Raw genomic sequence first — 17,990 nt, forward strand, 5'->3', positions numbered from 1 at the left:
TCGGCCAGACCTGCCCACTGCACTGCCTGGCCCCTGCCTCGAGCCGCGCTCCGAAGCCAGGGCACGCTGCAGGTGCAGACCTCGACCGCAGCTTGGGCTAAAGGAGCATGGCTGCAGGCAGAAGCCATGGCTTGAAGAAGGAACAGCAGCATCTGCTGAAGCACCAGTGACCACAAGTGTCTTCTCAAGTGTGTGCACCTGTGGAGGGACAACCCAAGCCCAAGCCCTACCTAAGCACTGCAGATCACTGTACCAGTGGGAAATTTCCCCCCAACCTATAAAAAACCCAACCTTTTTTCACCTCGCAGGGCTTAATTTATGCACCTATTTACTACTTAGAGTATTTCAAAATTCACTGGGGAAATGTATCTACATTTTTCTCTGTGGGCAACATAACTTCAGCATGAACAAAACAGTGCATTTCACAGCATTGTGCAGAGAAGCTCAAAAAGCCACAGCCCTCCTCACAACATTACTTTACAAAAGTAAAATTTAAATAAAATTATATGTAAACAAATTAACTTTAGTGACTCTCCTTTTGCCTTGTGCCCAAACATGTCATTATTTGTTGTAGCAGTACACTAAATTATACCTTTTGCTTCCAGTCTAGTCCTGATACTGCATTTCACTCCCTGTTTTGACCAACTAATATACCAACGTCGTATACCACATATTCCTCATATACCACACTCCTGCCATTTCACACAGCTGGATGTAGCTGTCCACTGCTTTAAAATATCCTTTTCTTTTCAAGGTGTATCTCTGCATATGCTAAAAAAATTAGTCTGTGGTTTACATGAAACTACAAAATAAGACCAGGTTAGGATGCATAAGTAAAAGACTATAATAAGATTGGAAATGGTGATTATTATGAATAATCTCTTTTTGTTTTTCCTCGTCCTCTGACGCACGTACACACATACATTTTGTTGGTCATCTGTCACACTGCATTCCTAGGAAGATGACAGATCTCTTTCAATTAGCAATTGTCTTGAGTGCGTTCTTTAATTACTAAAGCTGCCCAATTCTGTTTTATTGCCCTTCTAAAAATAAATTGTCAATCAAAGGTAATTGCAGAAGGAAGGATACACCATGAACTGAAAATGCAAACATTGTTATAAGAATTAAAAGTCAGTATTAACTTTCGGATCAGCTTAATGCACACAAACTGTAAGGGTTCCCATCACAGCCTCTCACATTCAAAACAATCCTTCGGTTCTCTGTAGCACAAATTCTCTGTTGGCACTTAAGAAAAATGTAATTATCCGTCTTAGAAATGGTGATCTCAGAGATCCCCAGAGTGCTACACTAGAGAGCACAAGAAGGATTCAAAATTAACTATGATTTCAAATCTCAATACTGATAATGCTAAAATACTTCATTTCTCTACCTGCCCTCTTCGGTCACATTAACACTATACAAGAAACAAAAACTCCTTTTGACAAAATCAGCATTAAAAAATAAAAATATCAATAATGTAATTGGTCAATGTCTGCACCTGGTTGCTACACTGAATTATCGCGGCTATGGAGATCTCTGCAGATTAGAACCAGTTTCCCAGGTCAGAAGATCAGCCTTTGCATCTGCATTTGGTCACAGAAACCTGTTTTGTTTGAGGTTTTTTCCAAGCCAATAGCTCTAGCCACATTTCTGTTTCCATAAATAAGGCTCAGGACAACTGAACCCTCACCTATTATTCTGAAAGTTCCTTTCCAAAATTGCAGTACTTCCTTGAGAAGCACCTGTACCAGCCACCCTTACCTCTTTTCAAACCCATACATTGCTACGTTTTCTTCAGTACAGTTTTAGAACTTTTCTACACTTTTTCCTCCAAATATTCCATTGTTGCCGGAGCATTCCCGAGGACATGAAGCTGTTTGCGTGACACATTGTTATCTTGTTCCCGACAGCTGTGGGAGTTTCGTGCTGCCACCCATCTAAACTTTTCACAGTATCTCCTGCCAAGGACTTGCCCTGTTCCCTGCCAACCTTAGTTACATGATAACAAATATGATTTAATTTGCAGGGATGCTGAGTACTTAGAATTATAACTGAAATCAGAAAGAGTTACAGATCCCCAGCTTTTTTAGGGTGGAGAAACACCCTCAATTTTAAGTATCAAAAAGTCTGCATCAACTTGCACTGATCCATCTTCACATTATACAAATATCCACCCCTACTGCCATGGAGTCACCACACACTTGCCTCAAAACAAATGCCAACAACTATTAGGATAAATCTGTTAATTCAATATTGGGCAAGATGTACAAAGTAAGTTTTTACTTTTAGGCAGAGCTTCTTATGCATGCCACCTTTCCTGGTTTTCACTGGGGAAAACCGAGGCACTAAGTGATGAGGTAACCCCAGCAGTTGCAACACTACCCATGTTATCTCCTGGCTCCCACTCCCAGCTCCTGGGTTGTGTTTGTTTATTGAAACAATTAGTCACTGTAAGCCTGTCCATAAGCACATATAACATTCAAACTGTTGAATAAATGGATGAAAGTCCCAGTGGAAGTTCTAGCGAGTAGAAAAGAAAAAGCGCATCGCAAGCTGACCAGGGCTTCTCCGATCCAAATAGGTTAAGTAACTATCACTTTATATGACACAAAGCTTTGTACCACACAGAGTGACGGAGTGGCTCAGAAGAGAAAAGCCATTCTGAAAAACACACTTATCAGACCAGTCATAAAACGAACACCAGCAGAAAACATTTGTTTGTGGCTGAAAACAAAAATAAAATCAATCTGAAACTCTTTTCTGCATTTCGCCTCTCCTTAGCGATGGTAACATTTACCTAGGCATCTGGGTTCTCCTGTGCAAAGTCTCAATGCTAAACTGATGGGTTGCCATCCAAGATAAAGAATCCCTCTAAGCAACTGGCATCCTCAGCTTTCTGACTTGGGTTTCATGCATCCTGCACAACTGCTCTTTTTCAGATTTTGTGCACATCAATCCAAACTGGTAGCAATTCCGAGTCTGTGTATTTAACATTGAAAACATTTTTTTTTAAATCAAAATGTCAATTTTAAGTACACAGGTGGTACCTTGTAATTCTGATTGAAATCTGTAACTCTTCCAGAATATTTTTTTTAATTAATTCAGATCAATTTGCTGATCAAGTTCATAATGTGTTCCTGCAAATGGCTGCAATGGGGTAAGCGAATAGGCAGTGCATTGCAGCTGTGGGTAGAGAGCAGAAACAATGCAGAAGGAAGAAGAAAAGAACTCCTTACCCTGTTTTTTCTGCTGAAGCTGCTGTTGCTTTATCATGAAATTACGAACTGAGTTACATGTGAATAGTCACTTACATGAGTTTCCAGCACAGGCTTATTTGAATAATTACTACCTGGTGTAAGCAAGGATTGCAAAATCTGCTCTTGTGCTTCAAATGGTAGAAAAGTCTTTTCGCCCCATATCCAAGGTTGCAGATGCAAACTCCAAAAAATAAAACACAACTGAATAAAAGACAACTGTTATTAATCCCTGTTCAAATGGCAAATTTCATGGAAATACAGACACAGAAAAATATACTTTAGCATAATCTGTCATAATTTTAAAATTGGAATTGAGGGGAAAAATACTGTAATGATAGCTGATACGTATCATATGCCAGAAAAAGGAGAAGTAAAAAATACTTGGATTTGCTTCCCCCCCCCCCCTTTTTTTTTTTTAAAACAGCAGACTCTCAGAAACCACTTCTATCATACGCAAGCTATCTATTTTTTTTTTAAAAGTGACAGAACTGCAATTTTTGGGGGCTACTTTTGAATAGATTTCAAAATTATACCCAAAGGTTTGCAAAAGCCCAGTCTCTGTTTGAAACTCAGCCAAAGAATAACTGACTAATTTTATATATAATCAGATCCTGTGAGAATAAAATTCATATTTGCCTGCACTAAATTTAGGTTAAAAAATAAACAGGCTAAGGGGTAACTCAGTGACAATTCTTTGGAGATTCTCTGAGATAACCACATGATGTTGCAAAATATCCTTTGTTCAACTGAAAGCTACTACTCCTGCATGTGTACATGAGTATTTCATTGCAACCAGGACAGGTTTTCCAAAATTCCTCAGAAACAGACTCACTACATTTTACAGAATACAAGCATTTCTTTCCTCTTAGCATTATAACTTAGATAGCTAGCGTAAGTGAAGAAAACAATGCTGAAAAACTGATGGTCCCTCTTAGATAGGGTCAGCTGGCATCGAGGTGGTTCATCACACCAAACTGGACCATCAACTCATCAACCATCACGGAAGAGAAGTAAAGCCAAAGTGCACAGAACAGCTCGGGAAAAATGGTAAGAGCAGCAAAAGGGTTTCTTTCCCTTTATAATGATGAGTTCAGATTTAGGAAAAAGACATTACAAATGGTTTGGAGACATGTACAACTCAGCTATTGCTCTTTATTGTGACCTCCTGTAAGCAGTACACTCCAAGAACTAAGTTATTCTTTCATAGCTTTATAGTGCACCTTCTTCAACTCCCTCATGAATAAATTATTTAGGAAAGGAACCTCTGCTTTATGAAACAAAAATTACATTACCACCATCATGATGTAGAAAATACGTTGACATGAGCATTTTTTAATTTATTTACTGCTAACTTTGAGTTAGCAATACTATGGGATACCATACAAAAGATGGACTGATCAATTTTCACTATCTTCAGCAACTTACTGTATTTTTATTCATTCCTCTAGAGCTGAGCATTTGTAGCTTTTCTTATTTCTTTCACATAAAAGCTCTGCAATACCTATAAACTTGCACTGACTATTTTGCCTTCAGTTTACTCAGATCAAAAGCCTCTTTAGCATTTATAATGTTCTTTGCTGGGAGGAAATAAAGCTGAAACTTAGTTTGGGACACAGGAAAGCAAGGCACAAAAAGAGACTTTGAAACATCAGTTAAAGTAGCAAAATCCAAAAGTTTTCTCAGCCTACTGACCTTCTGCACACTCAGCCACCTCTCCTTTCTAAAGATGAAAAGCTTTTGAATGTCTCACTGCCTCAAGAAATAGTATTGGCAACAGAGCAGGTATTCAGCTCTTGCATTGTATGCTATCCCCAATTTCCCATGTTTGTTTTGTTAGTCAAAAGGTATTATGAGCTCATCTTGCTATTTCAAAGACTAGAAAGTCATCTTCATTTCTGTACTAAAGATAAGCAAAACCCACTGCCCAACAGTTGCAAATCTTTCTGAACATGAACTGTTCCCCTACTGTATTTATTGCCTGCAAAGTGTCATTGGTACGGCTGTAACAACTCCAAGCCTGTGGTTTTACCACTCTTTCAATGCTTGTTGTTCTTCACCATCATCTATATAGGTTAAAGTTTAACCCCTACCTTCATCTGCCCCCTTTTCCTCACACAGAGTAGTAATAATATGACATGAAAAGCTGATGGTTTATGTTGTTGGGGGGAAGAGGTCTTTATATGCATATGCATACATAGAAAGTAGTTGTAATTCATCATATTCATGGGAAAGGTAATTGAAAACATATGCAAAGCCATACCAAGAAAACCTTTAACAGTAAGAGAATCTCAAATAGTTTGCCAGTCTATTTTTTTAGACTTGAGAAAATCAGATAGTTCTGTAACAACATACATAAGATGACTTTGCATCACCCTCTGCTCAACCCACATGCAGCAGTTAACGATTGCTATTATTTCCATAATAATGCTATTAGCATTAGCTGCTATTGTTAAATTCCACTCCAGCATCTAAAGTTGCCACCTTATTTTTACTGTAGATTATGAAATGCTTTCAAGGCAGCCTACCACGATTAAACAGTGCTTCCCACAGAAGAAACTCAATCTCAAGTCTTCTGCAGGCAGAACTGACCTCTTCTACTGAGGCCCTGTGGTTTTGGGCTCACCAGAAGCCATGTGCAGTCTGACATAAACTAAAATATCCTGTCTGTCAGCAGGGTTTAGAGTCAGCATTCACACAGCTTCCAGGTGAGAGCTTTGCATATTTGGTGGTCTTAGTGCACAGGCAGACCAAACTTTTACAACAAAATAAACTTATCCCCAGCTGGTCCTTCTGACAAAACCTCCTGCAACAGTCAGCAAAATCACATGTGAGAAAATTATCTATATTTTAATTAATTAATTTTAATTTGATTCAGGCAAAGGAAGATTAAAATTAAAGAAGGCAGTAAAAAAAACCCACACAAAACAAAACTTCATTTTCTTTTCAAAGACTTTTTTTTGAGGCTAGATTTCTGATTTTTCAATGAGGGAAGCAGTGCTATCACATTGATGAACTTAAAATGGCCAACTCAGAATGCTGTCGTTAACTATACAAACTGCCTGGTGTGGCACTTGTCATTTCCATGATGCCTGATGCCTAACCCTCGCTGTTCAAGTAAGGACCAAATCCAAGCCTGACTAATATTTTTATGTACTGATGTTTGATATTAAGCCTTAGAAGGGACACAGCAGATATTCCTGGGTTCAAACTTTGTTGCTCAGGTTTATTTCTGTTTCTAAATACCACTTATGAAGTGGAATGAAATGGTAAACTTAATTTTCTGCTGACATAGAGCAGCTCTTGTCAGCTGTGGTGCCATCACCAGGACTTCAGGGTGCTGCAAAGAGTTTGACCGCAGCTGGCCAGATGAGGCAGGGCTTAGAGAGATTTGCTTTTTCACTTGTGCAGCATAAAGGTCTGGTGAAGAATATTAGTTTGGTTTACTTGCACAAATATAACTGGCCCTCAACTGACAGAGAAGAGGTAAAAGGTAAAGCATGAACAGAAAGGGAAGGTCAGGGTCTGAACTGGGCGGAGGTACGTGGTATACTGGTCCTTCTTCCGTGTACCTTCAAAAGGAGACAGTCCTCTTTGTTCTGGCAATTCTTTTCAAAGCAAGGTTAGAGAGGAAAATGGAAGAACTACTTCCAAAACAGCATGGTATTGATTTGGAGGAGCAGAAGCTCAGCGGAAAGTCTATTTACTTCACTTCTACGCAGACCAAGGCTGCTACACCAGTCCCACGCTGGCCCTGCAGCACCGGGTGGACATTCAGCAAAGCAGAACTGCTGCCTCAGACTTTTCCCTGAAAACCCCCTGCCAGTAGGAAGGGAAGAGAAACAGTAACACCCACGAACTAAAGAAACAGGCAAAGATGAGACTGGCAAAAGAAATGGGCGATACTTGTGCAAAACCTTTTCTTACTTCTCCAGGAAGCCAGAGATTTAGAGGGCTGGAAAAATAAATGTTCTGTTAAATCAGAAGTTGAACGTAATTCTGTTTGGGAATCCTAAAGCTCACCATTATGTAGGAGGTCAATTGCTATTGTATACAAAACTGCAAATCTAAGAAAAGCAAATCAAATCAAATCCATGGGAAATAAAAGAAAGAAGAAAAAAGAAAAAAAAGAGATCAACACTGCTTGAGGCTATCCTTTTTAATTAGGAGTCACTTTAATTTAGTTTATTCATAATTTGAGTTTGTTTTTCCAAATGTTATACAATCTCAGGTAAGCATGTGATGAATTACACCACAAACAAGCTCAATTTATTTCAGTATTCAAGACAGTCTCTTGACATGGTCTAACTAAAATACTGTCATACATACAAATTATGACTTGCTTTATGCACAGGGAATGACTAATGCTTCCTCAGTTACTTCTCTTTCCAAACACTCCAAGATGAACTTTTTCCCCTAAACAACCACTTGTTCTCTGACACTGAAGTTAACTCTTTCTGCTCTGCCAGTATACATGCCAAATAATTGATACCAATACAGGGAACCTAAATTTGCACTAACTTGAATGTGATCCCAGTCTTGTTTTGTACCATTGGGCTGACATGCCTCTTAAAGTGGAGAATGGTAGAAGTAAGCCACCTATTAACCATCTAGCACCACCTCTCCTCTGGTCCCAAGCCCATTCATTATTTCAACACATAAAAGCAACACCTCCCCTTCTAGATCATTACCTGCAATCATCTTAAAAGCTACCAAGAAAACTCAATCAGCAGCTGAAGGAAAGCTTTTCTGGCTTGAACGTACTTTGCCAGCAACAAGCAAACCTGAAATACTCCTAAGGAGGCTGTCTGTTCTCTGCACCAAAGGACTGCCATGGCAAAGTGCCACTGTTACATCTACATGGCACAGCTGAAGCCATAGAAATCCTGGCTTGGATCCTGATGGCAGAAAAGCAGGACCCCGCACTTGTACTGCTGAACACTGCTTCTCCGGACTTATTCATTTGGGTGCAGATTCTGCCGCACCTGCCTGTGATCCTAGCCACTATGTTGCTAGCTTCTCTCACCTGCAATCCATTTGGCTGTAAGTTTGATAAAGGCTTTATGAATTAAAAATATTTTTTCCGCGTCTCACAAGACTTATGTAGAAGTGATCTGTAGGTACATCCCACATGAAGTAGAAGCAGGCATCAGTTACAATTTCACCTCAATCACTCTCTGTCCCAGGCTACCCTTAAATGACCTGATATGCCTTGCATGTGTAGAAACACAGTGGGTCATGGAGCACCTACAATTTCTTCAAACACATGCAGGAAATCCAGTGAGATGGGTACACAGGTTTTGAAATCCATCTTCAAAAGCCAGCCTTTAGTTACAAAAGCTCAGACTATGCAGTCCCTCGGAGCCCTGCTAGCCCAGGTATAATGATCCGGCAGTACTCAAAAAGGTAGCAATTCACCCTCGCAATGTGCCAGCCAGCAGTACAATTAGTGAGATTAGTTTATTTGGAGAAGTTCCTCAAAATTGAATTGAATCAAATCAGCATTTGGTTTTAAGACACCCTGCAGACATCAACTATATATTTGCTGTTTATTGCTAGGGAAGCAAGCTATTTACCTAGCAACCTGTCACCCGCTTTTTGCACTTACATTTTATTCACAAGAAATGTAAAGGAACTTTTTACTTCTTCAGGGAAAACTACTATTTCCCAAATTGACAGCAGGCTGTAGCTCCTTATCTGTTTGTCTTCTATGATTTATTTCTATCATTTCAATCATCAGGTTTTCTTTCAACAGAACTGTCTCATCAGAATTCAGGTATAAGTCCTTTTACCACTTCTGCAGTGCTCCTCAAGATATTCTTTTCTTTTCCACCTTTGCAGCTATATAGAAACTATATTACTTCCCAAGATGGATAAAAACTTGTAGCACCTGCAACATAAAAGCCAGATGAGTGCTTCAGTATCTGCAGAATGACAGCTACAGACACACCCTTGAGCCTCAGTGCAAAGGGATGGCTTGTGGGAAAACTAGTTCAGACCCACCTGTAATAAATTGGCTACCTCCCAGCTAAGGACCACATGATCATAAAATAAGCATATGGCTGGGAAGAGCTGCAGGGAAGTCCTCAGGTCAGGGAAAATTTGCTAAAAAGTAGTTGGCTTTCAGGGAATTTGGGGGGACTCTTAGGCATGTGGCTTGCAGAAGAGAAGCCTATCTCTGGATAAGCACTAGGTTAGAGATGACTGCTGTATTGTTTTTCTTTCCTATTAACACCAGTTTAACAGAACCAGATGAGCTGGCTCTGAACCAGCCCTGGGATGTGCTGTTACTTTTTTCCTGGGTTGTTGAAGACCACAGTTTACCCTCCAAACACAATCTTCTTTATATCTTTTATCAAGCAGCCACCCTTCTAGGTCATTCATGTAGAACAGATGTGAGCCAAGTTTATGTCTACTCCATAGGAATAGCTGTTAACAGCCCCACTGTAGGCACAAAACCAACTGTTCTCTCACTAAAAAGAGAATAAGCTTAATAAAATCATATCCTCTTTTTCGTTAGCGTTTTAGTTGCTTTTCAGATGATCTATGAAGAACATCTTAGCAGCAAACTGTAATATTGAAGTTCAATACTGAAGTTTCACTGACTACTTAGCTTATCTGAAGCAAGAGTTGAACAGGTTTGTGAGCAAGAGCTTAAGCATAGCTCCTGCATGCCCTGTACCCTCCATCAGGAGCAATTCCAACATGTGTACACCAGCATTATGCTTACAACAAAATTAGGCATGCAAAAGACATAGCCCCCGTAACCATATGCTATGTGGTAACATGCTGGTAATATATACTAAAAATTTACATAACATGCTTTTTTTTTTTTTCATTATAATGACTGTTTAATTCAAACCAAATATACCAGAAACTACACTATGTTTAAACACATTCATTAACAGGGCCGTTATTAATGTAAGTGTGTATTTTCCTTATTAACTGGTTTTAAATAAAGACGGAAAAAAGCACCCGCCAGACTACCTGGAAGCTACACAGCAAGAAATACTTCAAGAACAAACAGGGGAGTTTCAGCTTAAGACAAAGCTGTTAAGTTGACTCAGATGATGAACTACTGGCCATAACTCACGTGTTGGCATCCACATTGACTAATGGGTATATCTCCCCTCAAAGTCTTTATTTTGAGGTAGTATTATAAGGCCACTTGGTAACTGTTGCTTTTTGGTACCTACTGAGTGGCTGACTAGCCCCAAACCTCTGTCATACAGACAGTGCTGATACCTCTAAAGTCACAGGTCAAAAATGCCTCCTGTGCATGAAGAAAAACCCAAGGCAGCAAGTGGGGGACAGGAAATTTTGCAAGTTCCTGTTTGTCAAGTTTCCCCTGCATCGTTTTCACCAGGATACGTCCCCTCCGCTACGAAACAAGCACAAGAGATTGAACCCGAAATGAATGACCATTTACATTTCAGCTGAGATCTCATACTACTGTTCCCACATCTGGCAATTCAGGGCTATGCATACCAAAGCAGTGGTGTTGGCAAGGTCAGCATTCTTATCTTCTGATTCCAGACTGTCTTACCCTGCTACGTTGGATAGGTTACAAGGAAAATTTCACGTAAATGAAATCAAAATTCCCTCCCCATTATAACACACCCTCACTTTACTGAGATGGGACAATACAGCTCTTGGTGCAAGAATTACCACTCAATTGCACTCAAAATTGTAGAAGTAATGCTACAAGACCAAATTGCACGTTGTCATGCTTTGTGCACGTCTAGCTGACATATTACTTGAAGGACTGTACTTACAGCAGCTTTCATTTTCTTTAGTCAGCTAACAAAGCCTTTCGGTTTCTGTGTTGCTCTGTGCTTGAACCACGTGTGTTATGATATGGATTAAAAATTAAAAAAACAGACAAAACCCCCTTTAAGTAGAATCCATACCACTGGGTACTTTCTGGAGAGATACTTGGAAGAGTGAGACCTACTTTCCTGAAGTTACTGAAGCAGATCCCACAGAGTTGTATCCTAAATTTATTTATAGAGTTCTGTTAAATTGTTAAACTTTTACTTGCATTTCAGCCGCTTACTAATAAAGACTCCACATACAAGATTAAAAATCCAGGCTGTGACCTTCAAGAATTTCTTCTTCACATACAATGCAGCCTAAGCAACAAGGAATAACAAAGGATTTTAGTTTCACTCATATCAAAATATAAGTATAATTCAGGGAAAAAAAAATTCTCACTGAATAAACACAACTGAGGCAGTGCTGTGGTCTGTGTTTTCCCTTTCCTCACTCCTGCAAGATAGTGAGCATCTCTAGCTAAGCAGCTTGTTACCTCCACTCTCCTTGATGCGAGTTCTCAGAGGGGGTGTTTCAACTGTTGCAAGCTAAACAGCGAATGAGACGTGTCACAAGATATTTATCGTCTTAAGAAACACCATTCAGCCTAAACTCTCTTTGAGACATCATGCAATATAGTCATTAACACTTGATAGTATCCTCCTCCACTCTGATTATTTATGGTGAGGCATAAGGATATTACAGATGGGGCATCACCAGAAGTTGGGCTGCCACAATCCAGTCCCATTGAGGTCAAAATTACAAGGAGTAAAATTAAGACACTGCAAAAGGTAACGTAAGTAGTCCTTTATGGCTAGGTCTCAGGTTCTCACGGGGAGTGCCTGCTTCACGCTCACTTTCAGAGTTAGTTTCAATTCAAGAGATCCAGAAAAGTAACTAAACAAAACTGAGGGAATTCTGCTGCTTGCCCATGACTTTATTAATCAGACAGCTGTAATCCCCTTCATGCTTTGAGTGTCTTGGTGGGAAAAGAGCTGCTGCAATGGCAGAGGAGCCGCCTGCAGCCCCTGACACAGAACCACAGCCCTCTGGCCGATCTCTCGCTGCTCTTACACCCCACAGCCTTTCACCATGTCATTCTCCCAAATTCCCCTCCCATAAAACAGACCCTTACAGTTCATCTGACACACCGGAGCTGTAAACATGCCTCCTCCCAACAACCAAACCTGCTCCATTCAAGCACCACTGAGGATGAACAAGAGGTCACCTAAGCTGCGAGCCTGGTGTCAGCCTTCGGCACTGAGGACGAGTTCATCCTCACGACCTACCATGACAAAGCAAACCAAAACAGCCCGACCAGCCATGGTCTGAATGAAACAGTGGCCTGATGGGAAAAGAAAACCACATGTGGCTAGATAACTAAACATATCTCATAAAGCATTATGCATAAGCAAGCTGAATTGAAGTTGCACTGGCAGTTTTGAACTAGCCGCTTTTAACACCCGAGTGCTAGACTTCTTCATGTTGAGATGATGTTCTTGTAAGCATCTTTGCCAGATACAGTTTAGGTAGCAATTTTACTTCCAAAAGATCCTAAAGTATATTTAACATTACCAGTTTAGAGGATCTCCCATGGGACAGAAAAAGCTCAACTCACTTTACATGTTACGAGCACATCCCTCAAATCGGGTCACACAACCCAAGGTGGGACAGGCCCCCTCTCTCCTCCTCCCATCCTGGCACTGGGAATGGCTGTGGTTTGCAAGTTCAGCTGGGAAGAGATGCTCGTAATTGGGGAGCGGGGGCAGGGAAAACACACAGACACAATTATTCTTTCTGCCAGAATATGGAGCTTGAACCTGTGATATAGGGCATCCTGTAATTCACAGGACAAGCAGCAACCCTGAATACATTAACAATTTGATGTATTGTGGTTCTCTCGCCTACCCTGTACACTAGTACAGAGAACCTGACAAAATGACTTTTTGCACAGGGCTGCCTAGGACAGAGTTACAAGGGATACTACATTCATCTAAAACTGAAGGGCAGTTATCATCTGGGTCTGATGGCAAGTTATGTGGCTATCCTGGAGGGGAAAAAAAAAAGTCTTCTTTTGCTTAATAAGCATAAATGGTCAGGAAATGGTCCCAGCTTAATGTGACAGGGGACAGTGCACTCTCCAGAGGTGTAGGGTCCTGGTGCCCTGCCCAGACCCTGGTTCAGAAGGAAGAACCCCGCTTCCTGTACCACCCAAAACCAGGCTTTTCTGCCCCACGTTCAAGTGGAAACAAGGCCTAGATCTAAAGCGTTCTTATGATTTAATCAGATTGCAGCTCAAAATAGGCACAGGGCTGAGCAAAACCCACCCTGACAGGAAACTCAGCTGTGACCTACTTGAGCATACATGAAGTTATACCCTATATGTGGCAAAGTGGTACCCATTCATACATGTGCTGATAAGAGAAACGTGAATGAGGAAAAGCAGGAGTGCCAAGAAAGTGTTCACCCAGGTCCTACATACCCCAGCACACTGCAATCTTTCCCCTCCCCTCCTTTTTCCTGCGTTTGTTTAATATTGCATAGGATTTTCACCTTAAGAACTGAAACAAGGCAGCCCAGTGCCAGCCTCCTGCTTTGCCTTGGAAGAGAGGCTGTGACTGCAAATGTGGCCAAACACTTCTCCTTCCCATCACCAAAAGCTGAGTCCCATGGCTGCCCTGGCAGATGGGGAACAGCTCTCCTATGTCAGCTGTCAGCCAGGCTCGGGCTCTCCCAGAGCAACTCATCTCTCTGCCACAGGCTCCTGAAAACTATCTCTCCTGCCCAAAGTCTGGACCACACCAAGCTAGGCACGAGCTTTACTGAACCGCCCAGAATACAGGAGTCATCCAACCAAGATGCATCTTTTCAGCAACTTCATTTTCCTCCTAAATGTTTGGGTATTGTCAAAACCAAAAGACTTCTCCTAGCTGATGTCATTCTTCCCAAGAAAGGTAAACCCTGCCCATGATGAACAGACCTACTCCCAGGAGGCTTCTGCTACTCTTCCAGAGATTTTGTGATCCCATTTGAACGCAGAGGCCACTCCACAGTGCTTGCAAGGAACAGACCTCTCCTTCCTCCATCCCACCTCTGCGTCTAGGAAATTGTGAACACCCACTCCCCTCCCTGCAAAGCATCTCCTATGATGACACTCATCTCCCCATGTTTACAAAGAAGTCTATCTGGTTTTCAAAATTTTATCTCACATGGTATTTTCCCTGACTCTGAATCACAGCCCGTGCGGCTGAGCCAGGGCAGGGGATGACTGAGAACCACCAGAGCTGTAATGGCCACAGAGCAGTGGTCCATCACAAGCCTCTGCACCCCAGTTCCTCTTCTGCCATGTCAGACAAAGGGCATATGCGTCCACCTGAACACCGGCTTCCCTCACCTACATGCTGCTTTCTTTCCTAATGCTTTTTCCTTTAGAAAATACATTTAGAAAACCAGACCAGAAGCAGGAGAACAGAGTGCTCCTCTGCCTGAGGGCCAGCAGAGCAAACGGGGGATTTGTTTTTAGAAGTAACACCCTCCATTAACAAAAACATATTTCTTGAGACCCGATTGACCTTTTGTTAAAACGCAGGTGCAATTTCACTGGTTTCTGGAGAGTTATGCCCTGTTATATCAGTGACATATTTAATGCCTAGTGCCAGCATGAGGCCTCAGCCAGGAGAATTAGGGTAAATTGGGCTGATCCCTCTGCAGTGAGAAGGAGGTCTGTCAGGCTGCAATCAGTGTAACAAGAGTCATTCCCTTGCATTTTGCATAACAGAGGAAGCTATGGGTATCAGCAGGTCATTTAATGAACACCATCACTCTAACTTCCACGGTGCAACAACTGACTGGCCATTGCTGCCACTTTTTAACCAACATATTGGTAATTCTGTACAAACAGATGCGTCTATATAATAATAAAAATATCTGGAGCACAAATCCAAAAATACGATACAGGTCCTTCAGAAGCACATACAGTCTTTGAAATATTAAAAACCCACCACCTCAGGCCTTCTTTTCCAAGCCAGCCTTTACTCCACTTTGCCCAAGTACCGCTTTCCATACCTTTTGATTTTTATACTGGTATTTTCTTATCCTATTTCTCCAGGACAGCCATTGTAGACTGCTACAACAGTCTTTGGCATGTACATGATTCTTTGGCATACACAAACTGGCCTTTTTTAAAGCACAGTTCCAAGTTCAGCAGTGAAAAGGTAATGGGTTACTGAAAAAAGTCAAAACAAGCAAAAGTAGAAAAACATCTTAGAGGTCAATGGTTAACAGAGCCTGAAGACATTTTTTCCGTGATCTTTGTGCTGACAGCAGGAAGCACAGACTTCCATTGTCTAATACACAGAAAGTGTTTTGCATATTTGAGATACAAATATTTGTATGAAACTTACACCATTGTGCACCTTATCTTGTGTATCCAGTCTATAAACTAACACAACACAGAGGGAATTAAATCTACAACAGGTTGCACCTACATTTGGTGGAGGAGGAAGACTTTTCTTGATGCTTCCAAGCAATTCTGTGAAAGTAACCACTTCCCAGTTATTTTAACTTTAATTACAGGATACCACACTATCACGGCATTTCTGAATACGATGTTGTTTCATGGCAAGATGAAACAATATGGAGCTGATATTGTTTTATCAGGTCTATTTTATTTTTCTCCCTTTTTAGCCGTTGTAGGCAGTCAGCCAGGTTACTGGATATACTGCAATGCCAAATCCACAATACTGAGCCCACAGCTAAGAATTAAAATGTAACTGAACTTAGGCCATAATTCTAGCTGCCTCACAATCAATGGTTTTAAAAGATCTAAAAGATTTTTTAAATTCTACATTAAGATAAAAAAACCCATGGTACTCTTATAAATTTTGAAGGGCTAATAAAATTATGTCTGGCAGCTGAGAACTAGAGTTATTTCATGACAGAGGTCTAACTGGCAGTATGTTTTAACTATGTGAACTCCAAATCTTTGGTTTTGATTTTTCACAGCTGTGAAATTATCTCATTAAAAATAGAGGAGAGAACAACCAGGTGCCAAGTATAACCACATTGCTCCATTTCCAGTGGTTTCAGCAGGCAAGCTCAAATAGAGATCATTTGGCTCAAAACGCTCATAATATTCATTTAGAGATTCAGCAGAACATGTAAAGCACCCTTTCATTGAGGACTAAATGCAGAGACAAATGTCATTATTTCACCACAAGATGTATTTTTTCAATAAATAAAACATGTAAAATAAAACCTAAAGAAATGTGAAGACTATCAAAGGAGAGTCTGACAGCAAATGGGCTCTTTCCTGCTGTAGTCCCCTTACAAACCATAACCATCAAAAGGCTATGATTAGCACCCTGCCCAGGTGCTACTTCCCCACCTACAAGAGCAGCACCCTTGAAACAAGACCAGGACACCTGAAGGGCCTCTTCTGCACAGGTGGCATAATCCGAGCAGCATGGCTGGTGCGCTGGAAGGAAACACGAGCATGTGCAAAATCACTCTGGATACTTCTTCAAATGTTAACTGGGAGCCTATTTGTATGGGTGCTGCTTTCTGATGGCCCAAAGTACCCTAAAAATTTGTACAGCAGCCAAAAGTAACAACCCATCTTCCAGTCACTGGAGAGTTTGAGAAATCAAACAGCACTGGTCCGCCCTGCAGCCACACTCTTATCAAAGGTGAGACAGTCAGATAAAGCATTGGCAGCATTTACTCTAAAATGAAAACAAATGCTCCGGAAGCAAGTACTCGCAAGACATCTTTGTATCTCCATTTCTGCTACGGTCAGTTTTTCCATCTGTAAAAGCTACAGTCTCACTTATTTGACTTATAAAACAATACTAAGTTTTTCAGATTAACATTTGTCACAGTAAGGTGTGTGTCTGTCATTCCAAGCAGAGAGCTCACGGCCATGTCATGAGCTCAGTTTAAAAGCTCAGTTTACAGTTCAAATAATTACCTGTTCTGACTTACAGGGAGGCAGAAAGGAAGCCCGTGGAAAAGCACCGTGCCAATCGAGTCACCTACTGCATGAGCTGCAGGTACACAGTATCCCAGCACGAGGCTATATAGAACCATTCCCTGCCAAGAAAGGGTAACCACGCTGTGGGACAGAGAGCAGGGGGAATTACTGAGATGACTGGATGCACACACAAGGCTAATCGTGCTTCGAGTTGAGGTGGAACAGTCTTAGTAAAGCACAGGGGATTACATGGATATAAGGAAAGACTCAGAGAAGAAAGTCACATAAACAAGAAAATACTCAGCAACTGTTAACTGTAAAATAGATTTGGCAGCCTGGGCTACAACCCCTTATATTACACAAATCATAGCGATTTTAAGCAAAGGTTTAAAAGGCATCTTTTGTCATCGCCCCCGCTTACAGAGCCGTGTGACACTTGGACGCCGAGGAAGGCATACTTCTACGTTTGAAGTTGCAAACAGCGGCTGCTGCAGGCTGCGCTCCGTGAGCCACCAGCCCTCCCGGCCGGTCCGCCACGGCACCCCGGGAGCCGCTGCGCCCCCCGGGAGCCGGGGACGGGCGCTGCTGCGCGGCGCGGACTCGGCTACCTGCGCTCGGGGCAGCCCCGGCTGGCAGCACGGCGAAATAAACTGCCCCGGCCTCTCCGCGCCGACAGCCCCGGCTCTGCCTTACCTGGGCGTGCCGGCCGCCGCCGCGGAAGGAGCCCCGGCGCTGGCGGCGCGCAGGGAGGCGGCAGGAGGGAAGGCGGCAGGCACCGCACTGCCCCGCTCCGGCCCGGGAAGGCGGCGGCCGCGGCGCCTCCTCCTCCCGCCGCCCCGCCGAGCGCGGCTCCCTGCGGGGCGGTGGCAGAGGAGGAAGCGGCGGGGGCGGCCCCTGCGCCGGAGCCCGCTCCCCGCCCCGCCGCCGGGGCGACAGCGCTGCCTTGGGCGCCC

The sequence above is a fragment of the Gavia stellata genome, chromosome 5, assembly GCF_030936135.1.
Source record: "Gavia stellata isolate bGavSte3 chromosome 5, bGavSte3.hap2, whole genome shotgun sequence".
Lineage (NCBI taxonomy): Eukaryota > Metazoa > Chordata > Aves > Gaviiformes > Gaviidae > Gavia > Gavia stellata.